Genomic DNA, 24,609 nt, shown 5'->3' on the forward strand with positions numbered 1-24,609 from the left:
TGTAGAGGAGTCTCAGCAGACTGCAACCTTGTTGAATGTTTCTCCTCTACAAGCATTGTATGTATGCAGTTCAAACCCAAGCAAAATAACCCATAAGCCCAACACGACCTGCTACTTCTCTCTGTGTGTGTTTGAGAACTTCTCCCTTCCCCCTCTTTTGCAACCAGAATGAGAAATGCAGCCGGGTGGTGGGTTGGGGGGGGAGAGAGAGGGAGGGAGGCAGTGTGCACTGAAGGGGAAGCGGGAGTTGCTGTAAAGGAGGTAGAAGGAACATCTGGTTCAATTTGGAGTGACTCTTGGTTCACAGCCAAGAGGAACCATCGTCAGATGCTTTAGGAAGCGAGGGGGAGAAGAAAGATGAAGGCACACCCCAGGGGATGGATAAAGCAGGCGGGAAGAGACTGCAGCAGGGGAAGCTGGAGGGTGGAAGATCAAGGCTGAGGGTAGTCGGTTTAGAATGGGCTCGTCGATGGAGATGCCAAACGAGCAAGAATTGGCGAAGGGTGCCTTCCTGTTCAGTATCTTTGCTTCAGCTCACTTTCAGCCTCTGACTATGCACCATGTTTTTATTTTTTAAAATAGAGATAGATGTAAGTGCAGGGCTTGTTACCCAGGACAGCAAAGTGTACGAAGAGGAGGCTGTTAAGGAGCATTGTATCTGTTGTTACGTATGGGTATGCACTCTGTAAGGTTGCCAAGCAGCCCAAATTTTACTGGCTTGCTCAGAATCTCATCCTCTGGGCCAGTTGCCAGAACAGAAGGAATTAACGAGGGGGTGAGAGGGAGGTCATTGTGGTTGGACGGTTCATTGTGATTCATTCTTTGTGGAATGTGGTCCTTTAAAAACAAAAAGTGTTACCTTTCATAGGGGGAAGCTCTGCACTGGGGAAAAACTGTTTATTTTTATTATTTTAATAGATTGCTTGCCCTCAGAGGGGAAGCTTCCTTCTGTAGGTGAAGAAAAACCACTTTTTTGCCTGGGGTTAACAGCATTCTGCAAATGCTCAGAGGCTTTCAGCTTGAGCACGTCTGAGCATTTTTGAACATAGGGAAGTTGGCAATACTGGGGAATGAGGCCAACTGAAACAATAGGTTTGGTAAATGATCTCCACTTGGCCATGATGCATTGTACAAGTTGGAGCATTCACCCAAATGGCTGTCTTGCTTCCCCATCCCCTTTTCATTTTTTTGCATAGTGGTGTCTTTGCCACCTCAGTGTTTGGTGTGGATCCATCCAGTCATGATTTTATTTTTTGTGTGCGCACACACACAAAATGTTATTTCCATAATGGCATACAAAGTGGTGTGTATGTAGGATTTCTGAGTGGTCTCCTGTCCAAGCACTGATCAGACCCGGACCTGTTTCGCTTTAAGGTTACTGCATCATGTGCCTTCAACACCACAGCTCTGAACCTTAACTTGGGAAGCAGGTGCAGTGCACTGGTTACAAAAAATAGGCATTGGTTAAAAAAAAACCATTTTGGGTTGCAAACAGCAGGTAGCATGGTCCTGTGCATAGGACATAAGAAGAATCCTGATCGATCAGCCCAGCATCCTATTTCCAACAGCAACCAGGCAGATGCTTCCAGGAAGCCTGCTCAAAGATTATAACATAAATATAACTCCCCTCCTGATTGCCCTTGAGCAACTGATATTCAGGGGTACACTGCCTCTGAAGATGGAGGCTCCACTTAGCTATCATGGCTAATTGTCATTGATAGAGCAGTCCTCCATACCCTTTAAAAAGCTGTCTAAGCTAGCAGCCTTCACCAGATCATACGTGAGTTCCATTAGTTAATGTTTTGTGTGAAACAGTACTTCCCTTTGTCTGTCCTGAATCTATTGCCAATCACTTTAAATTGAGTGGCTGTTGTGTTGTGAGAGAGGAAGGCAACTCTCTGCTCTGTTTTCACTTTCCCAGCCTGCTCAACTCACCCAACAGAAAACCACCCAAAGTCCACTGGTCGGACGAAAGGCAAGCAGAATTAAGATATAGAATGTTAACGTATGTCAGGAATAAATGAGTGCCACAAAGGAGTATAATCTGTTTTTCTAATATGACCACAAGCAGAGTGTTAGTGGAATTAGGCCGACAGCTGCTACGTTATTTCCCCCCCTCTCAACTCCCCCCGCCACCCCTCCTCCCAAACGCTCCACGCGCCAGTAAGGGGGGGGGGAAGAAAAACCCAGCACCCAGCACCATCCTATTTCTCTGCCTCCATTCTGCGGTTTTTCCGCAGGCACTGCTGCCGAGTTGGCAGTCCTTCGGCGTCACACCTTACTGCTTTTCAAGATTGCTCCGTAGAGAGCTGGGGAAAATGGCAATTTTGTGTTGACGCCGCTTGGCAGCAGGGGGAAGAGTGAAGAAAAAGTTGGAACCCGTGCCAAGGCTTCCCTGGGGAGAGATAGGAAAGATAGAGAGAGACAGGCGTAGGGGAAGTTCACTCACACACACACAGACACCTCACATACATGAGATACAGTTAACTACTTATGCATGCTCCAGCTTCATAGAGCATGTTGAAACTGACCAACTTCATTCTAAACATACAATGTATGTTGCAATGGGAAGATGATGGGGGGGAAGGTGGAGAAAGCGTGTTCCTTTCTGTGTGTTTGTGTATGTTGCTTATTTTTTTTTTTTTTGGATAGCAGTAGAATGCAGTATGCAAATGAGATTGTTATTACCGCAATGTTCATCAAGCTGAGCTGAGAAGACATTAATAGCCTGATGAATATGCATGTGAATTTGTTAATTAAGTTAATTATTCTGCTGAAAATGCATTCGTCTTCCAAGGACATTCTCCCAATGATTTCTACATGCTCCAGTCATTAGTCATGCTATATTTTATCAGCGAAATGAGTTTGCTTAAGTTGTAAAAAAATAAAAATTTTTTTAAAGGAAATACAAAATAAATGTAGGAATTAAAAAAAGAGGGAGATAACAGAGAAGGTATTAAAGAGAAACAGAAAATGAAGGATTTAAGGTGACAAATACAAAACAAAAGTTTGGACTCTGTAGTTTGGAAACAACAATGTGATATGCTTGCTTTTTAGTTTGGGGGGGTGGAAGTGTGGGGGATCTAAACACACTCAATTTGCCTTTCCGTCTGTCCGTCTCTCTTCTTTAACTTCTGTCTTTTGTTTGATGAAAAAAACTTTTTTTATTCTGGTGCCAAATTTCCAACACATTAATTAATTGTTGTAGCCAATTAACTGTAGTTGTGCAAATGAGTTTAGCACTAATTACCATGCAGTGCTTGTAATCACATAAAAACTTGCTGAGAGAGAGAGAAGAAAGGGGGGGAGAGAAGAGAGGAAGAAAGAAAAAAGGGGGGAAGGAAAAAGGAAAGAATAACTGGTAATGCCAGTGCATTGATAACTTTAAGCAACGGTGCATGTGAGCGCTTTGTGACAGCCAGGACCAAGGACCTAGAGGAGCAGGAGAAATAAGTCATGCATTGGTACTGCCCCGGCCTGTGATCTGGGGGTACAGCCTCATGTGGGGGGATTGAGGGAGTGGCTTGAGAGGTCACAGGGTGGAGTCTAAAGTTGTTGCATCATCCCAGTCTATTATAATGGGAGCTATACATGCAAGGCCTTGTGAAAAAATGTTTAGCCATACATACTGCTTCACTGCAAAATAATCAGATTTTCAAAGACTGATTCTGATTTAAAAGGCAATGGAAAATCTTTGCTGTTGCAGAATATAGGTACTCTCTTTGAGTATATCTTTAAAATTAGAAAACATGCATAAACAGATTTTTTAAATTACCCAGTGCCTGCTTCAGCCTAGCCATTAAACCAACCCAAACAAGAAAAAAACAACTCAGTGCTGTCAGAAAGTACTTGATTCTATGACTCTGTAATAATATAGAATAAGATGTGTACAGACCCCAAGAGGGAAGGACAAAGTCTGGGTATTAACATAAGGCCCTGGAAGTCTCAGGATGAGGGCTAAGAGTGTGGTCAGGGTGGGATCATTACAATGACCAAACCCAGCCAAGAGTGTCTCAAGATTTGCTTCTGGAATTGATACAATATAAACTTATTTAGCAAAGGAAATTGGTTTTTAAATGACAGACTCTCTGCTTTAGAGCTAACATCTATCTTTGAGTTTTATAAGTAATGCCCCAGGCTGATACCTAATTTGAGATTTTATCGGTGGTGCCCATTGAGACTGGTAGGGCAGAAGCCTGGGAAACCCACAGTAGGCAGAGCCAGAGCCAGTGACAAGCAGAGGCATAACCAATGAGAGGTGGAGGCAACTAATTCTCATTTTGTCCCCATCCTCCTGAGTTCTACCAGGGGAAATACTAAGACTAAGAAGGAGGAAGCTGAGAGCCTGGGCTGTAGTAAGTAGGAAGGCAGGCAGGTGGAGGGCTGGATGTGGGCAGACTGAGATAATGGTGGGGCAGTGCCCCACTTGTTCTAATGGACCAACCTCCACTGAATTTTATTACAGAGTCTGACCACCCACAATAAGCATGAACAAAATACACTTCTGAACCATCACCTAGACTCCGAGAATACAGACATTTATTAGACAATATGATACTCTTGATGTGTCAGCCTGCAACTGTAATGTTAAATTGGTACCAATGCCATAGTAGGAGTTGAACCAAATGTTAAGATATGATGTGATCTCTGCATGGCTGTTGGAAATGGTACAATAGGGAGAGTGTCAGTGGAAAGTGGGTGTTCTTTCACAGTCAGTTGCTGAAACCATCAAATGCATTTTGAACCCAGACAAAATTCCATATCTATACTTGTGTGCTGGGGAGAAGGAATGGACAAATTACTTCCCCTTGAGTAATCTCAGTCTGCCCCCAACACAGCAAGGATTAGGGTGCATGGTCTCCAGGCAAAAAAATAAGAATCCTAGGCACTTCTTTCCATCAGAAATTCCATGCTGGATTGTAGCATGCTATGCTTAAGTTATTTCAAATACTTTAAACCATTCTTGAAAAGTCATTTCAGCTGTGTTTGGACTAGGCAGGGAACATCCAGGATGAGACACCTTGTCTGTCTGTGCCACGCCACATGGATTGTGTAAGTAAAGGGTGGGGAACATGTGGCCCTCCAGATGTTATTGGACTCCACTCTCATAATCTCTTACCATTGGTCATACTGGCTGGAGCTGATGGGAGTTGCAGTCCAAAAATATCTGGGAAGGCCATAGATTTCTCATTCCTAGTGTGAATGGTGTGTGCATACATATGCCATTTGTGCAATTGGAGTAAATGGAAGGGATACTTGGCCAAAATAAAAGGCATAAGAAGACCTGCGTCTCTGCTGCATTTACAATAAAAGGACACCAATTCTGTTTGACAGAAAGTGCCAAAATTTATTTATTTATTTATTGAATTTCTTAGTCGCCCATCTGGCTGGCTATCCAGCCACTCTGGGCGACGTACAAAATAAACATACAAATGCAATAAGCATTAAAAATCTGGAAACAAGAATAATAAAATCTAAGAAGAAACAACCAGTGCATTCTGTTGTTCTGCTCTCCCCTCACCTGTCTATGGATGGTGAAAGCTTTGGGAAGTCTTTACAGTCAATTTCTTTCAAAGAGAGATTCCAGGTGACTCCTAGCATGTTTGTAACAACCTGAGTATTAGGGGAAAAAATAGGTTAAGCAGATACTATGTGGGTCTGCAACATCAGTTCAAACCCCTCAGGACCAAACCAGCTTTGAGCACAGCAAAATCCAGAGTCGGTGTAAGGATTGTTAACAGTTTATCCAGGGCAGGAACATCCCTGTGCAAAGTGAGTGTCCACACCATCAGCCCCTGAGAAATCAAAGGATTCTCTACAACACTGTTTTAGGTGTGGGAAACCTATGACACTCCAGATGCTGCTGGACTACAACTCCCTTCCCCTGCCATTGTCCATGCTGTCTGGGGCTTGTGGAAGCTGGAGTTCAACAACATCTGAAGGGCAACAGGTTTCCTACCTCTCTTTTGCATGGTAATGCTAAATCCATAAACAAGTGTAGCCTTGCATGCTGCTTCTGATGTATTCACCACCACCTTGAATCAAAAGTTCCAGAGGATTCTTCAATACTGTCTCGATTTGTGCACAGAGTTAGCCAGGTTAGAAACCACATGATACTGACAGGACAGCACCTCTTGTACATTCCCAAACTGGTTGCCTAGATGCCAAACAATTTTAGCCTGCAATCCTGTATCCGCTTATCTGGAAGTGACTCCCACTCAATGGGACTTGTTTCTGAATAGGCATATATAGGATTGTGCTGTTAGTCATTCTTTTGGTTAAACCAGGAAAGCTTCTCAGTCTCCTCCCTCTTTTCTGTCCAAATGGGTGTGACTTCCAGGTCCCTTGAGAGCTACTGTCCTTTGGAGCCTGGTCTCCACAGGGGAAAGCCACACAGACGTATAGATGAGGCTACTGCATCACTACAATGCTTTGAGGACTGTCCTTAGATGATGGCTTCTTTGAAATGTCAAAGCACAATGGCGTTCTATTTATACCACACCTTTCTCTAATTAAGCTCTCAAGATAGGTGGCATTTTGTAATCAGGACTGGAGGATAAGGGGCAACCTATGATCAAAGCACTTATTTCAGTACCATGGAAACATCAAAATGATGACAACTAGCATGTTCCATTAACTACAATCTTCATTTATAAACACAAGCGGTGCTGGCTTACGTTTACGTGGAGAGCCTTTCCCCCCTAAACTCCAGACTTGTGAGAAGTTGCTATGGATGCACAGTGAACATCAGAAGCTGCCTTATACTGAGTCAGACCATTCATTTGTTTAGTTCTGTACTATTCTACTCTGGCATGGCTCTTCAAAGTTTCTGGAGGTCTCTCTTAGCCCAGCTACTTTGAATCCTATTAACTGAAGACACTGAGAACTGAACCTGGAACTTTCTGTATACAAAGAATGGGTTGTACCACTGAACTGTTCTCCTCTCTTCCCCCAAATAATTACCCCATTTTGCAGACCAGACAACTGTGGCTGAGAAATCATGGCTTGTCTACGGCTGAGCCAGGAGCTTGTGAATTCTCAGGTCATTCCATAATGCTACACCAATTCCATAAGAGAATAAAGACACTTTGTGCATACTCAGAAGCACCTGTGCCGGTATTACCACTTCCGAGCCTTGACAGTAAGAATGGATTCTATAAAGTTGATTGCTAGGGAGCCCTGGCACAAATTACACTCTGGTTGGTTGCCTTTCTGCCTTCTGAGAGGGAAGGAGTTAAAAGACATGGTGTAGGCACACCATAAATTTATTTTTGCAGAATGCAGAGGGAACTGAGTTAGGGAAGTGTGTGTCGGGCGGGGGGGGGAGGCTGGGAAAACGCCAGTAGCTTGTCTCTAGGTAACAATAAAGACTACAACCAAGGAGCATCTGCTTCCCTTACTCCTGCTGCATCACAATGTTGGAATAACGCTAATAAATTGGCAGGCACAAACACACACTAGCACACAGATGTGGATCACAAGGCCAGGCTGAACTGACCCAACATCTAGGCAGTTCCTACCGTTTCAGAGATAGAGAGAATCAATAACCAGGAATTTGTAAACTATGCCCCACACATTACATCCAACAATTGAAGCAGATCTTCCACGTACAGGGTTAGCGTGAGCACCTGGCATGCTTGGACATCTGCCAGGGCCCCAATGCTGTGGCAGGGTCCACTGCTAAAGTGTGTCCTGCCTTGATTATTTTCCCCTGGCCCAGCATTCTGAACAGCACCAAGAGGTTGAATCTAGTAACCTTCTGATTTCCTGCAATACCCCTTACCTGTTCACTCTTAAGCAGGGATGGGAAAACCTGTGAGTCTACAGAGACTGTTGGAGTCCAGTTCCTACTAGCAAGCATGGCAAATGGTGTGGGTTGTAGTCCAGTAACATCTGAAGGGCCACACATTCACCATCCCTGCTCTAAGGCATCAAAGGAAATGTAAAGGATGGCTAGATCCAATTAAAAGGGCAGCTGCTTGGTCTAATAAGCTGCAAATGAGACACACCCACCCAAACCCTACCTCCATAGCTGGAGAGGGCACCACAAGTGCCACAAGGGATCATACTTTATTATCTGCAGCAAGGGTGAACCCTATTCACAGTCCATTCCCATGAAAAAGGTTAGATTGCTGGGGCAGGGCCTTCTCAGGGACGGCTCAAACTCTCTGGAATCAGTTGCCTATAGAAACCCTTCTGAGCCTGACGCTGCACTTATTTAAGAATATAATTACTCTTTGTGGATGTGGGGATAGACTAAGCCAGGTCCACAGGCAGTAAAAGCATAAAGGCCGAAGAGGTGGTTAACTCAGGATTTCTGTCCCTGCTTAAGTTTGTAACGTGCTGAGCAGCAACTTTTGTCCAACTTGGTCGTCTTGAATTGTGAAAATCCAACATAATCACTGAAAGGAAGAAAAATGTACACAAAGTAGTGTCACAAGAGAATACTGTGAAAAGTCGCTTGGTGTTACACATTTACAGTAGAAACATTTTGTCTGCATTTTTGTGCACTGTTTACCATAAGCCATTTATATTTCTGAAAGAAAAAGGGGTTAAAAAGTTCTAAATAAAACATATAACCTTCTCTTCAGCAAGACTTTTTAAGCCAACCTAGAAGTTGTTGGGACTCCAGCTCTTAGCAACCCCAGGCAGCATGGCCAATGGACAAGGACGATGGGTGTTGTAGGCCAGAAACTTCTGGAGGGCACCACATTGGCTACCCCACTTTGAAGAGCTTCTACCCTCCCAGATTAAATAAATTTTAGGCTGCAATCCTAGACCCATTTACGTGGGAGTAAACCCCATTTAATTCAATAACTATAATTTATGAGCAGACGTGTAGGACCACACTGTATATGATCTCATATGAACTCTAATCATATGTATACAATTAGCACTATGAATTATAGTCAGTTATTAAATTAATTCACTGGGCATATTGCTTAATCAATCAATCAAATTTGCATTTGAATAAAACAATAATCCTGAAGAAAAGGTATTATTTGTTTTTTCAAATATGCATGCATATATTGCAGGAGACACTATCTTAGAAGAAGCATTCACACCAACATTGGGAAGAAAGTTTGGTGGCTTTTCAAAGGTGACACCTGGTACTCAACATTTTTGTATTTAAGAAACAATGAATAATTATTTCAAAATCTGTCTATTAATTGGGGACACCTTCTCATCAAATTATTTTTAATGACCAATCCTACCAATTAATCAGCTAAAATCACTAGAATTTCTTCTAACCTGTTGTTTACATATTGCATTATATTTGGATATTGGCTGTAGCTCAGTGGTAGTGCTTTGCATGGAGAAAGTCCCAGATTCGATTCCCAGCATCTCCAGGCAGAGCTTGGAGAGAACTGTCTGAAACCCTGGGGATCTGCTGCCAGCCAGTGTAAACAATATTGAGCTACGGGGACAAATGGTCTGACTCAGTTATGTAGCTTCCTATGTTCCTAGTGTGTACGTGTTTCACAGAATCATGGAATAGTAGAGTTGGAGTCCTATAAGGCCATGGAATCCAAGGCCCTGCTTGATGCAGGAATCCAGTTTAAAGCATACTCAACAGGTGGCTGTCCAGCTGCCTCTTGAATGCCTCCAGTGTTGGAGAGCCCACCACCTCCCTAGGTCATTGTTTCTGTTGTTGTACTGCTCTAACAGTAAGGAAGTTTTTCCTGGTGTTCATCTGAAATCTGGTAATTTGAGCCCTGGCCCTCCTCTGTGTGACAACCTTTCAAGTACTTCAAGAGTGCAATCATATATCCCCTGGCTGCGGTGCCATCTCTCTATCTTCCCTCACATCCCTCCTCATCTTTTCTATGAGGCCTGTCTAGTTTAATCTCTTAATCCCCACCCTCACTAACTGGAACCTAGCCTTAGTAGATGTAACTGCATTTGACCACATTCATTCTCCCCTCCACCTTTTTCTCCCGTTTCATCTCTTGTGTTCCCCACTCTCAAATGTTAAGACTGTGATGGGGGCTCCTTGAGAGAAGCCAACGTCACGGTCTAAAATCCTTTCATTTTTGCTTGTGAAACTCTGTAAAATGCCATGTATGTTGATGCTATTAAAAATAACCAATAATAAAAGTTTAAAGTACATAAATAATAATAATGATGTTGTCAAAATTGCTAGTAGAGACCAGGGTTCGAATCCCCAAACAGCCATGAAGCTCACTGGGTGACCTTGGGCCAGCCTCAGAGGAAGGGGATGGGAAACCACCTCTGAATACCGCTTACCATGAAAACCCTATTCATGAGGTCGCCGTAAGTCTTGAAGGCAGTCCATTTCATTTTTATGCCAGACAAAATAGAGAAAAGGTGGGGTGGGGACAGCAAGTGTGGGCAAATGGCTACATTTGTGAGAAATAGTCTCGAGCCTCTGTTAGATGAATATGAGATGAACAAATAGGTTTTCAGTGGGAATCACTATAGGACTGTGAGTATCTTGTAAATAGAAGACTTCCATTTCCCCCCCCCCCTGCAGGTCCTTCCCTGTGGCATCCTCCTTGCCAGCTGTCACTGTTTGACCCAGATAGCCTGGGTTTATTCCAGGTTTTCCATTATATATATTTCTCCACCTCTCCTCCATAGACCCTGTCTCTTCCCCACACTCTATTTCTCACATTCCTCAGCCCTACACAAAATCATTAGCCCCGCTTTGCCTTCCCTATCCAACTCTTGTGTTATGTCCCCCTTGTGCAACCTCCTGCCCTTTGTCTACTTCAGTTTCTTCAAACCCATCTTCAAGACTTATACTGTGAGCACACTAGTCACCTACAGCAAAATATTTGCATTGGCCACAACTGGAAAGGCAATGGGTTGATCTGCTGATCAGTTGTGAAATCTGTTTGAAGCTGAATTTTTTTTAAAAAAGCACTCAAGCTGATCTGACCAGATTTTACAGTAAAAAGGCCAGGGTTTGACTAGCATTGTGTGCCAGTTTTCAGGTGGAAACACACTGGAACCGACAGAACACTAAGTTCTAAGGGATCATTTTTTGGACACCAAACACATCTGCCAGCGGTTGCAGGCCCGCCCTGCCTCCTCCCCCCCCCCGGTTCATGCAGCCCACACACCACAAGTATTTTAGAATCCAATATAGCTGTGCAAAGATCTGACTGTTTAAATCTTGGAGTTGCTTTCTGTCACAAATGTTTTAAAAACACATTCAATCATGACTGATTTGTCTTGTGGCTTCATATGATCCTGAGAATCGTGAAAGGTCTAATAAATGTTAAGACTTTTCCCCTCTGGTTAAGACTAAATTTTCCTCCAGCAGTACTTAGGATCACAGATCCCCCCCTTGCAATTGATCATAGCATTAAAATCAGGAGGACCATTAATAGTTTACCACCACAATCAAGACCATGCCACCAACTTTCTAACTGCCGACACTCTAATGTGATGGATGGGCCTGTTTGGGGGAGCAAAGCTCTGTGAAGTTGGGTGTAATGTTTCTCAGCTTTAAGATTCAGCAAAGTTACCGTTAGCTTGTGAATTTTTAAGGAAAACATGAGTAGATTGCATTAGTGCCATATTATGAAAACCATGGGCCCTACCTCAGAAGTCTTTTGCTAATCTGGCTCTGGTCAAAACAGCCTTAATCTCGATCATCAGAAAAAATGAATTAAATGCAATGCCAAATACAGATATTCTCTACTGTTCTGCAACCTTTCCACAGACCTCCTGAATGGAGCTTGCAGACCAGTTTGAGAACCTCAGTCTGGCCTATGCAGCCCAGGGCAGTTTGCCACAAATCAGGAGGAGAGTCACAACACAAAAGTGCTAATGGAGCAAGTAGCTGGCCATGGCTTGCACAAATGAACTGGCCTTCCCGTGCTTCTCTCACCTTATTCACCCTTGTCCTGCTGCCTACCTCTCCCCTTCTTCTCCACTCATTTATCAGTCCCTCCCCACCATCCCCCAATTATACTCACTTAATGTAGACTTCAAACTCTCTGATTAGGGCCCATATTGCTTCTGTGTTTTGCACAGAGCTTGGAAAAGTTACTTTTTTTGAACTACAACTCCCATCAGCCCCAGCCAGCATGGCCACTGGACTGGGCTGATGGGAGTTGTAGTTCAAAAAAAGTACACATCTTCTAAAAATAGAGGCCCTGGAGTAACTGGAAGTTGAACCTTCCATTCTTAAAGCCCTCATTCCTAATCCCACAAATGTGTAGGGCTGCTTACACAATGCATGGCATGTGCAAAGCCTAGAACAGACTGTGGGTTACTTACATCTGGTTGACATACTTCTCAGAACCAGGAATATTGTATGCATGGTGGGAGCCAGCCCCCCCCCCCCGGCATGTAAAGTGTGAACAGGGTGCATTCATGATCCCCATGGCCCTTCCATCTCAGAAAAGGGTTGAGAGGATTGGTGTAGATATACATGCATATGTCATATGTACCACTTTGCACTTTACTTGCAGTAAGCCTTGCGCGCACGCACACACCCTGCATACCATATTCCTAGATTTTCTGAGCACGTGAAGCAGGTTTTAGTCATGAAGACAATATACTTTGCTAATGCTCAGAGACCCATTCTTTTGTTATTATTTCACAACTTCCAGGACAGTGAAAATTGATGGGGAGTCCTGGCTCTGCTAAGTCTTAGCTAATGTACGGGGTTAAGATAGACAACCCTTTACCAAATGGTAAATTAGTACAGCATGTTATATACATGTGGGAAAATGGTCATCCATAGCTCTTGCCAATACAAGGGAATTTTTTATCCCCATTATCAAACAGAACAGGCACATGATAAAATTTCCCTCGCATTCTCGGCAGTGTGACACTACAAAGAACCCACTCCTGACACGCTTGTATGTAAGGTTGCCAACTTTTTTCACCAGCCTCTACTCTGCCTTTAGGAGCAGCTTCATCTGCAGACATGGAGCAAGTGATAACATTTCTCTATTGTGCTATGAGAATCTGTACTTGCTCATCCCCAATAGACTAGTCGCAGATTCAAAAGTACAGGGTCCCTTTATGATAGTCATCTCATGCCCCCTCATCACCATGCCCCTGCACAGTCATGCCCCCTTCTAAGATTATACAACAGAATGAGCTTTCAATCTTTTACTTTGGTGTACTTTCCTTTAGTGATGCATTGCAATGATCAATGCCAATCTCCATTCAGCCCAAGTTATCCCCTCACCTATCTCCTTTTCCACTTTCCCTTGTTTGCTTGCTCTCCGTTATTGTCTCCCCATTCTTCAGTTGTTCCTGCCTGCATCTTCGCCTACAAAAACAGAAATCCCTAGGAGCCCATCAACATGAAAGGGGAATGTGTTAGCTACTGAGAAGAATCTTCTCAGTGGCTGACTTGCCTCCTTTTACTCTGCTTTGCTCCAAACAGCAGAAAAGGATGCTAGAGACATAGGGACCATGATGGGACCCTGCTCCCCAAAAACATAAGGGTCTAAGACACCCCCCCAAGACCTTGGATGACTAAACCCCTGTGTGCCTGCAGATAGAGTGGATGTTTCAAAGCACAGAAACAGGCTTGGCCTTTCCGCCCCCGTCAGTTGTCAACAAGGTGATAATGTGTTACTCCTCAAAAAAGGGACTGTAAGGAGCTCAGTCATCCACTGTAGGGGTGAAATAACTTTCAGTAATAGGTGTGGCAACTTTTTCTCCACTCAGTAGGAAAGTCTCGGGGCCAAAGAATACTTCTGAGGCTTCTCCGGCCTAGCATCTGGCGGGTCTCAATCTCTGCCTGGGCAAACAAATTCCAATGCAGAGAAGGCCAGGCAGACAAGTGAGGCAAAACCTCCCCGCCACATATTCACACTTTCTCCACCATCCTCCAATGACACTAAATATTAATGAGTGGCCTACATTAAAAAATCACAAGCACCTGACTCTCCCTCCTTTCCTCCCTCCCAGCTCTTTCCCCATCTTTCCTTCTGCAGGGGCAGCTGCCCTCACGCTTCACCGCAGAGACCATCTTCTTTACCAGCAGGAACCCTCCCTTCCCCCTCCCCCTCCCCCCACCGCCAACTGGGGACTCGCCAGAAGGCAAAGGGGGGCTGGTACAGCTGAGCAGGAGGAGAGCAGCACCAGCTGTGCATTCATTTCCAGAGGTTTCTTGTCTAGCCCAGGCTTCCTTTGGCACCCTTCTTAGGAGGCAGTGGCAGTCGGAAAAGCCAGAAGACAACATTTCAAATAAAGAGGGGACAGAATAGGGGGGAAATCTGTGTGTGTGTGTGTGTGTGTGTATTAATTAGACCTCCTTTATTTTTTCTTGTAGTCCAGCTGCCACAAAAGCAGGGTACACCGCTGGCTATTCCATTCTTCTACCACCACCACCAGGCCTCAAACTTAGCTGTTTTATTTTTAGCTGTACACCAAGACAGGTGACTAGATGGTTTTTGTGTCCTGGCTCTGCCTCAGACCTGCCAGAAATAGCTGGGTGCCTCCTCCCTCAGGTCCACTCCCCATCAGATCCATTCTGGACTCCACACCCCCAGATCCTCTCCAAGTACCAGAGTTTTGTATTTGTGTGCTTCTCCCCCCCCCCTTCATTTTAAGGGTTGACAAGCTAGGCAGGAACAGCTACAAGCAGAAGAGAATAGGATGGACTGAGGAGGTTTGTATGTGGTCTCTCTCTCTCTCTCTCTCTCTTACACGGGGTGGTGGTGGTTGGGGTGGTGAAAGCTTCTGTGCCTTTTACAAGCTGCATGAGTAGCAAATGTTCCATAGACAAAACTTTTCCTGCCATACAGATAGATCGGAAATGCTTTGCCTGCTGAATCTCCTCCTATCAAACAGCAGCTAAAGTAAAAAGCAAGGGGGAAAATGGGGGGGGGGGAGGAAGGAAGTGCAGGCAACCCTACTAACAGAAGTATATCTATTTTCAACAAGTATGAACAGAACAATGAGTATTTTGCCCTTTTCTTTTTTAAATTAAGATTTGTATTCAGGCAATTCAAATTTTGTACCAACCAAACCTGAATTTGGTACCCACAGGTGCTGAATATCTTCATCAGACACCTGTCTGGCATACTGTCACAGCCATAATGTAATGGCTAGAAACATTTTTTTTTTAAATGAAAGTTGAAATTGTCAGGAAGCTGAGCCTGAGACAACATTCAGAGTTCTTCCTATTTGCGCCTTATGTATGCCTTGAGTATGCCTTGAGTATGCCTTACGTTGGCCAGGTTTTAAGGTATGTCTGCACAAGTAATGCAAACCACTTTCAAGCCTATTTGATAATAACTCTCAGCTCAGCAAGTCCTGGATTGTACGGCTTCATCCCTGAACTGTTTTCTATGCCAGCATTTCAATCTTGAACTTATGAAGCAGAAATGCCATTTAGAGGGAGGATGTGCAGCATTCTGCCTCCTCCTCCTCTATTTCAGGCAACGTGATTATTCCTCAGGAACATCTATAGTTTTGGCCCTTCCATGGATTCTGAGGGTGCTGTCACTATTTTCAGGTGGGATTCAGTCATATACCAGCAAATTCAAGCTGTGCAATTAAAGCTGTTCTGGAGGTCTTGCCCAAAAAACCCACTTCTACAAAAAAATCAAACTTTTTGTGATAAGGATAGTGGCATGCATTGGAAAATGTAGAACAAATGTGGTTTATGCAACACTGCACACTTCCAGACAACCTGTTCATTGAGCATTCATCCTCATTTGTTTGCGGGGAGATTAGGGGTAGAGACACACTTTCTGTTCTGCTGGTTCCAGTGCGCCTCCCCCTCTCATTTCTGAAAATGGGGGTCCATGACTCTAGCCCTTTTTACTGTAAAACCTGGTGGGATCAGCTTGAGTGCATTTAAGAAAAATTGCTTCAAAGAGATTTCTCAACTGATCGGCAGATTAACCTGTTGCCCCTCCAGATGTGGCCAATGGAAACGTTTTGCTGTAGGTGACTAGTGTGCTCACAGCCTCTATGATGCTACCTCTTTAATTAGCATTCATTCTTATTTGTTTGCAGGAGGTTAGATGATGTGCATTTTCCTTATCTCAAAAAGTCCAATATTTAGGGGAAGCAGGTTTGTGGTGTAAGACCTCCCAATAAGCTATAATTGCACAACCTGAATTTGCTGGTATGTGATTGAATCCAATCCCAAAATAGTGAGTTTGTCTGTTCTCTCCACCATCACATCAGGAGGAACGCTCAATAAACAGGTAATGTGGAAGCAACCTGTGTGACAACTGTTTCAAGCAATCAAAGAAACATTAGGTGCACATACCTAAAGGGTGACAATTTCTCTTTCTTATCAGGTGTGTTTATATGATAGATAGATAGATAGATAGATAGATAGATAGATAGATAGATAGATAGATAGATAGATAGATAGATAGATAGATAGATAGATAGATAGATAGATAGATAAGCATACAATGCCTTGTTGCAATTTAATTTTCAATACATCCAATGGCAGGTTTTTCAGCCTTGCTGAAAATCTTGCCTTGCTCATCTTCACCCTGACTTAATTCTGCAATTCTCATATAAACAAGGCACCTCTCTTCAAGGGGCCTCTTTCCCACCACTGAGCATGCACATCCTGCTGTCTGCCACCCACCCATACCTCAGGAATGAAAATGTCTAGATGAGAAGATGGAGCTCCCCAGAAGTCTTAAATGGAGCTTAACTACTGACAAACAAAAGTCTCATCACTTTAGAGCCAAAAGTAAAGAGAAGCTGCTAACATAACATCTTGAGACTGCTGCCTTGCCCCCAGACATCTCTCCCAGTTGGCTAGGGCTTGTCCTTAGAAGAAGGGAGGACGCATTATTCCCTTTGATTCCTTGCCTGTCCTACACACACATTACACACACGCTCTCCATTTCCCTTCATGCTGTGCTCCATCCAAACAGCCCAAAGTGGCCCTTGATTGATGGCAGTGTTTGCCCACTAAGCGCACCCTGCGGTCCAATCCTTGCACGTTCCCCAATTCCTCCCCAGTCCCTATTCAAAGACCGTCGGTGTCTCGTGTAGGTCCCCGAGGTGCTATTAATTAAAAATACATCCAATTAAATGGCAGGTGAGGATGTGCCACACGAGCTCCCTCCTTATCCCGCTACGATTGGCTCATCTGCTCTTTGATTTGAATGAGACGCAGAGAGAGGCTACAGGAGGGTTCTCTGAACCCGTGCCAACATAGGCCATGCCAGTCTGTTCGGGTAGCACTGTGAGAGTGTGTGTGTGTATGCACAAGAGACGTGGCAGACTGATTTCCATAGCCAGTGCTTGGCATTATTATATTTCGTCAGCTGCGGCCTGCCCCATTTTTATGCACTCCTTCTCCCAAGTAACTAAACCTGAATCTAGGGAAAAAGATTCTCTAGCAAAGAAACAGTTGCTCAGTCAACAACAGATCTATTTGAATAAGGTTACTGGAGAGGCCTGAAAGCAAAGATTTGTGTAGTCATTTCAAAGCAAGATGTCAGGTTTGGTTTCTCCCTCACTACTTGGGTCTGAAGAACCCCCACTGCCCAAGCCCCCTTTCCTTGTCTCTCAGCATCCATTTTTAACAGCCTTCCTATTCCACAGCTGGTACATGCAATGCTTTGCCTCAATCCCATGAAGTCCAAAGTCTCAGGATCAAAATAAACCTAACATGGGGGATCCATGATCTGATCTCAAAATACATGTTTCTTTGGTTAAAAGCAGCTGTGGGACTCCCAGATTTGGATCAGGACTATGGTGCTGAGCGAGAGGGATTTAACCCTTTCCCCCATGCTGATTCCCCAGATTAAGTCACCCCCAATCTGCAAATAGCCGAGGTGGTGGTGGTGGGAAGAGGTATAGTACAGGATCTCTGGCTGCTGAGTTATTTGACCAATACCATATTTTCTCTTCTGTGGTGGTACAGTTGCAGAATGTATACAATTCTGGCAAGCTCTGGATATTCTTTATTTGTGTCATTGTCAATGGCACAAAGCCAAGATAGCTTTTGTCCTTTAATCAAGCTGAAGTAAAGGGGGAAATGTTAAGTTGCATAATATTCCATTTCAACATTTTAATTCTATATCAACACCCAATAATCTACAATGACCCATAACAGCTATAGTAACGATCCAGGATGTAGCCAGACATCCAAAGAATTAATGGGCTCGTATTCCATGCTGATTGTATGATAGCATGCAGAATCCACGGTTTTAAATTCTGTGCTAGTATGGGGAGCAGGTGTTTGGTAACATGGCAGCCTCTGTGTTCCAAAGCCAACACCTTTTAAATACAATGAGTTTACTCCACGCACTCATGAGGATTAGCAACTTAGGCTGCAACCCTATGTCCACTTTCCTAGGAGTAAGCCCAATTGAACACTGTGGTTTTTTACTTCTGAGTAAATATGCACAGGATTGCACCATTGACTAGAATCTGATGAGAACTAGAAAAACAACCCGCACAAAGGCAAAATGTGAAATGCCCAAGTTTTAACCACATGTATGGCTTGTGTTAATAATTGTGCATTTCAAATGTTAAGGCGCTGGCACTGAAAATAGGTTTTCAGACTGAAAATTAAGCCATATTTGTGAGACCAACTTGATGAGAAGATGTAGCAATAATACAAATATACACCGCAAAAAAGATGTTGAAAGGGGGGCAGCATAAAGCAATATGGAACACAAAAGTTTTGGTGTTAGGCCGGAAAGTGGACTTATTCCCAATCTCTGGTTAGAAGACGCCCCATAAAGGTGTTCCCAGCTTTGGAATCTGCCACATTTCTTGCCGGCTTCACATTCCCACTAATTGGAGATTTTAATCTTCAGCGACTTTCTGCTCAGGGGTGCTGACAGGATCACCAGCTGTGCAGCTATTCCAGCAGCAGTGGCTTTTTAATCAAGCCCTCTTGGCAGGGAAGGTGGAATGGTGAAACTGAGGAAAGGGGAGGGGAAGGAGGGCACAGGCTTGGGAGTTCACCCCGCCCAACTTACCCTCCAAAAAAAGAGAGCCATGGGAGGATAGTCTGGCTTCTCCCTGCAAAAGTCAAGGTGGCAAGACCCAAGAGAAAGACTGGGGGTTAGAGTTGCTGTAAACTGTAGCTTCTTCATTGGTGGTTTTGCCTAACAGCACCTGACAATGCTGAAACTACATTGGCCCCTGGCCTTTTGTGTCAGTCCCCTTAGCTACAGTTTATAGAAGGCTACTGGGTAAGAGCCCTGTTGGATCAGCTGAAAGGCCCATTCAGCATCCTTTTCTCACAACGGCCAACCAGATGCCTATGGGAAATTGCAAGCAGGACCTGAACACAATAGCACTTTCCCCACTTGCAATTCCCAGCAATTGATATACAGAGGCATACTGCCTCTAACAGTGGAGGGAGAACATAGTCATGGTGGATAGTAGCCACTAATGGCCTTATCCTCCATGAATTTGTCTAATCTTCTTTTACAGCAAGCCAAACCGATATAAACAGGATTTGGCTACATTTGGTGGGGATCAGGGCTGAGGCTTGTGGATTTCATTATGTGGCCTTCTATCCTTTCTCACCTTCAAGCACTGGCACTAGACTAGAAAAAAGAGAGAGAGAGGAGGGGGCAGTAGCTGAAGAAAGAACCAATTGGAATAGAGGGGTGCTGCTGTGGTTGCTAGGTTTTTTATTGTGTCACTTGGTACAGTCCCTTCTGAAGCTTGTGGCCCTCAAGCGCTCTCAAGCAGCACTCCTCATATTGAGCTATGTCCATCTTCCCAACCATTTTGTGGCCAACAAAAACGGGTGGTTGGGGTTGGTGGGGTTGGAGTTGTTGTTAACAATTATAATAATTATAATAATAAAAGCCAGTTGCCATCACCACATCTTACAGCAGAAGGTTTCATGTGTTCCAGTATGCACTGAGTAAAGAAGCACTTTATTCTGGCCATCTTGGTACTATGAATGGTGGAGACCCCAAGTGGTGATGGTGGTATTATCATAGGAGAGGATGACAAACCTTTGCTTTCCACTCACCATTCCAAATATTATAAACCTCTTTCACAGCCTTGTAGGTAAGGCCACAAAAGGTACTAGCCTGAAAAGTTGTTACTAGCCTGCAATTGGCTTCATCCCTCCTCAAGTAATATAGACTGCATTTCTGTGCTAGGCACAGAGTGAGGAGCTTCCCTCCTCTTGCAGTCTGCTTGGTTTATGTACTGGGCACTGAGCCTTGCTGCCAATGGAAGGTGGCCCGATGAAGAGGACAGGGCTCCTTCACTTTTAATTGTTGTGTAGACAAAGCAATTTCGACAAGCATATCCTGCACAAGTCACACTTGCTGAAGTTAAAGGCTCAGGAGCCCTGTCCTCTTGTCATTAAGCTATACCTGCTGAGTGTCCCTCTTGTATACAACTATTAAAGGTTCAGGAGCCCTGTCCTCTTTTGCATTTGGCCACGGTGTACCTATGGCTACCAGGCCAGTGTTTAGGGTGCACTTTCCTGTCATATTAGGCTGTAATCCTACACATACTAAACTGGGAGCAGATTAGTTGAACTCAATGGAGCTTACTTTTGACTAGGCATATATAACATTGCTATCATTAACATTCTTAAGCAAAAGGCCCATATGCCCACTGTGCTTTTCCTCATACTGAAGTTGCTCCAACTCCTTGATAATTTTGATTGCTGATTTCACCCTCTTTTTCAGCTCCATTACATCCTTTCACACAGAGGGAACCAAATCTACACAGTATTCACAATGTGGCCACCACACCAGCACCCCTGGCCTTTATCTTTTGCTACGAACTTTTCATAGCAATTTAACTGTCATTACTCTCTCTGCCCTAAGGAATCTGGGAGAATGCCGAGAATTTTCAAACTGAAACTCCTTGGCCAACTCACAGATTCTATATACATCCCAGGGATCCCTGAAAAGAGGGAATGGCTCTTCGATCAGTTTAAGACTGTGGGGGTGCACCTATGGCTCATAGTAACTACACCTGGGCCATCGGAACCTGTGGCCCTCAAATGTGATTGGACTCCAGCCCCCATCAGCCCCAGTTAGCATGGCCAATGGTCAAGAACAGTGGGAGCTGTAGCCCAACAACTGTACTACAGGGATGACAAGAGTCATAGCCTAGGCCAGCCTTTCCCAATCTTTGGGTGTCCAGATGGGCTACAGCTCTTATAATTCCTCATTATTAGCCATGCTGGCTGGGGCTGATGGGAGTTGTAGTCTAGCAACATCTGGGGACCCAAAGGTTGGGAAAGGCTGGCCTAGGTAAACAACAACTACTCAGAGTTTCACACTGCATAGCTGTTAGTTTTTTCATATCTTACTAGGTAATCTTTGCACATTATTTATTCAGCAAAATATGATTAGGGTTGTTTTGTCAATGGCCCAAATCTGCTTTACATATATTCCTGCATAGCTCTGTTCCGACTCCCTGCTAGCTTGCATGGTATTCACAAGACAAAAGTTATTCAGCTAAGAACTTCCACGGGAAGCTGCAAGACAAGCAATTTTGACATCCACTAGGATTTGATCAGCAATGCAAAAGAATTAATTACATCAAGTTAATGGGGGACAAGCGCAAGCAGGTACTGTAACTAGGGTGTGATGATATGGTGAGTTGCCCTGGATGTAAAAGGGTAATCAAGGAGCATGCAATATATTTATAGTTATTAAAAATGCCTTTAAACTGTGATTTATTCATTTTTAGTATGGGGTATTAAGTGTGGGAATTTTTTTAAAAAAGTTATTTATACTTGGCTGCTACCCACTTTGAACCTTCAACATGGAGTGGGGTATACTTTTTTTTACAAAGTACATAAAACGAATGCAAAGTAATTAGCAATCAATTTCTATAGCTCTTTTTGGTATCCAAAATGGCTCATCACCCACCTTTCCTTCATCACCATCCTAGGAAACGAAACACCGGTCCCATTTTATGGATGTGGAAATGTAGGCTGCGTATACCCCATACATTTAAAGCCCATTCCATCCCCATTCCTCAAGAATCCTGGGAATTGTAATTTGTTAAGGGTGCTGGGAAGTATAGTTCTGTGAGGGGTAAAATACAATTCCCAGGATTCGTGGGAGTAGGGTGGGGATGTGCTTTAAATGAATGGTGTGTACGCAGCCTATTGTCTGGATCTATAGGCCAGACTATAGGTCAGGGACAGCTGAGCTGGAAGCTGAACTGAAGGCAAATCAGTACGTCAATAAAGCAGACCTCACAATTTCATTACAAAAAAGAAAACACCGAGCTGCCCTTCTTTCTCATTTTATCCCTGGCTGACCTTCACTCTTCCAACTCTGTCACCCTCAGGTGCTGGAAGGCCTGATGATTTCTAACCTGATTCTTCCAGTTCTCACTTTTGCCCCTTATACTCGGTGGTCTCCCTGAACACGTCAGTGGTGCCCCATCTCTTTCTCTCCTTCCTCAAACCCTCATGTTTTCAATGAAGGCTTTGTCTTAATGCTTTATCTTTATCCCCAACTGGTAACCATCAACACTCAAATATGCATGCGTTACCTGTGTTTCCTTGCATTCATCCCTCGCTACCTGCATCTCTTCCACCCTTCTCATTTATTTTAATGTTGTACATTTCTAGTCTGTCTTTCTTTCATCATGGAACTCAAGATAGTGTACATGGGATTTCCCAAGTGGTCCCATCCAGGCATTGGCCAGACCCAGACCTGGTTAGCTTTAGCAAGGTGGATGCACCATATGCCCTCAGACTATGCTCTTCCACACTGACAATTTTAGACTGTAATCTCCTCGGAGGCAGGGATTGACATCCATATGTGTATGGGCACATGTTTAAGAACCTCTGTAAAATGTCATATATACACTGATTGTACTCTATAAATAATGAGCTAATCTGCATACATCATATTACTCTTCATATTTTGAGGAACAGAATGAGAGTTGCTTAATGGCTGACTTTAGGTTTGCTTGATGTAAAACTGAGGAAAGAGAAAGGCATTGTTTTGTTTTTCGGCTGTGTGGCAGGAATCAGTAGGAGAAGCAGCTTTGAGTTTTATTACAAGATTGCCTTCACCAGAAAGAAATGGGCACCTTTTACTGCACTGCGAGGCTCCATGAACTCCTCTGTCTCAGTATAGCTGACTTCTTTGGCTGCAAAGGTCTCCCTTCAGCAAGTGGTAAAAGGAAATGAAACCAAAACAGAGCTCAGATGGGGTTAACAGGCCATGATGACCCAAAAGAGATGCCAGAACAGTTTTCCCTGCTGAAGTGCTGAGAAGGTTTATTGGCATGTGCTGCCCTCTTGTGTCTATAAGGAAAGCTGCAGCTTTCATCAAGAGCAAAACCAACCATCTGGCCACCTCTGAAGAAGGCCTGTATTTAACTGCACAGTAGTTATTTATGCTGCACTTTTCTCTTAGGCACTCAAAATGTTTCTCATGTTATCTTGATAGCTCTTGCAAACCATCCTGTAAGATAAGCCAGTCATCCGCATTTTTTTAGCATTTAAAAATATATCTGTACACACAGAAGAATTTTAACAACGATTATTAAAAGTTGCAAGGGTGGGAATAAGCAGAATCAAATAATAGTGTGAAAAACAAACAGTGATCACAGCTCAGTAGTACAGCATTTACTCTGCATGCAAAATGTGTTCGGTTCATTCCCAGAATCTCCATGCAGGGCTGGGAAAGACTCAGCAATGTAAACAGAACTGAGCTACATGGACCAATGGTCTGACTTGGTGTATGACAGCTTCCTATGTCCCTAAATGACAGCATCATAGGTACTAAACAGGTATCTCTGTGGAGGGCAATCCAAAGACTTGGCACCACTTATAGGAAAAGTTCTTTCTCTGACCACCCGTAACTTCAGATGTTGGAGGTAACGAGCAGGCCTACCACCGATGATCTAAGACATGCTGGGATATTGTTAGCCTCCACATGTTATTGGCCTAGAACTCCCATCAGCTCCACCTGACATAAACGATGGTCTGGGATGATGGGAGCGGTAGTCCAGCAATATTTGGAGGGTTTTTGAGCCAGCTTTTGAACAGGTGCCCTACCTCTGAACTAAGTCAGCAAGCAGTTTTATACAGGAGCAGGCAGTTTGTCAGTTACTCTGGGCCCAGGATACTACAGATGGGGAGATGAGGCAGAGCGGTGGCTTGCTGAAGGCCGCTCCCCAGGGCAATCTCATGGAAGAGCTGAGATTTATCAGCTTCTGGTTCATAGCTTCTACCCCTAACCCCAGTACTATTGTACCATCAACTGTCTCTGATTAATTAGTAGGAATGGAAAAGGGCTCTACCCTGGCCCAGGGGCATTTGCTCCATCCAAGTTACAGACATCTGGAAGTAAAAAGTCTAACACCTAAATGCAGGGGGGATGCCAGAGGATGGCCAGTTTGGGCCCTGGTTGAAGGACCCTGCAGCCCAGAGGGGCCCCTGAAAGGCTCCTCCTTAGGGTGGCACTCCCGTTCCATGATCTATGATAGCGTCAGGTCCTGCAACCCGACCCTGCCACAGATCATAGAGAGGGAGCTCCCAGGCACCCCCCCCAATACAGACAAGCACAGGTTTGAATAAGCCCACCCACCCCATCTACTTCTCCCATCAGTGTGAATGCCATGTACACTGTGCACACATGCCTGCCATCACCCAATATGGCTGCCAGGGCTTCCCTAAGCCCCCGCCACCATCTTGGGGGATGGCGGGCATGTGTG

At 44.2% G+C, this 24,609-nt stretch overlaps 1 long non-coding RNA gene across 1 annotated transcript in view; it reads right to left on the bottom strand.

The window, feature by feature from the left end:
- Window positions 1–5,458: 5,458 nt before the first annotated feature.
- Window positions 5,459–24,609, bottom strand: part of LOC133366404 (uncharacterized) — a 29,299-nt gene continuing 10,148 nt past the window's right edge. Inside the window, exon 3 of the long non-coding RNA XR_009758397.1 lies at window positions 5,459–5,613. This is a non-coding gene — a long non-coding RNA (uncharacterized LOC133366404). The remainder of the gene's footprint in view (window positions 5,614–24,609) is intronic.

The sequence above is a fragment of the Rhineura floridana genome, chromosome 11 (genome assembly GCF_030035675.1).
Source record: "Rhineura floridana isolate rRhiFlo1 chromosome 11, rRhiFlo1.hap2, whole genome shotgun sequence".
Taxonomy (NCBI): Eukaryota; Metazoa; Chordata; class Lepidosauria; order Squamata; family Rhineuridae; genus Rhineura; species Rhineura floridana.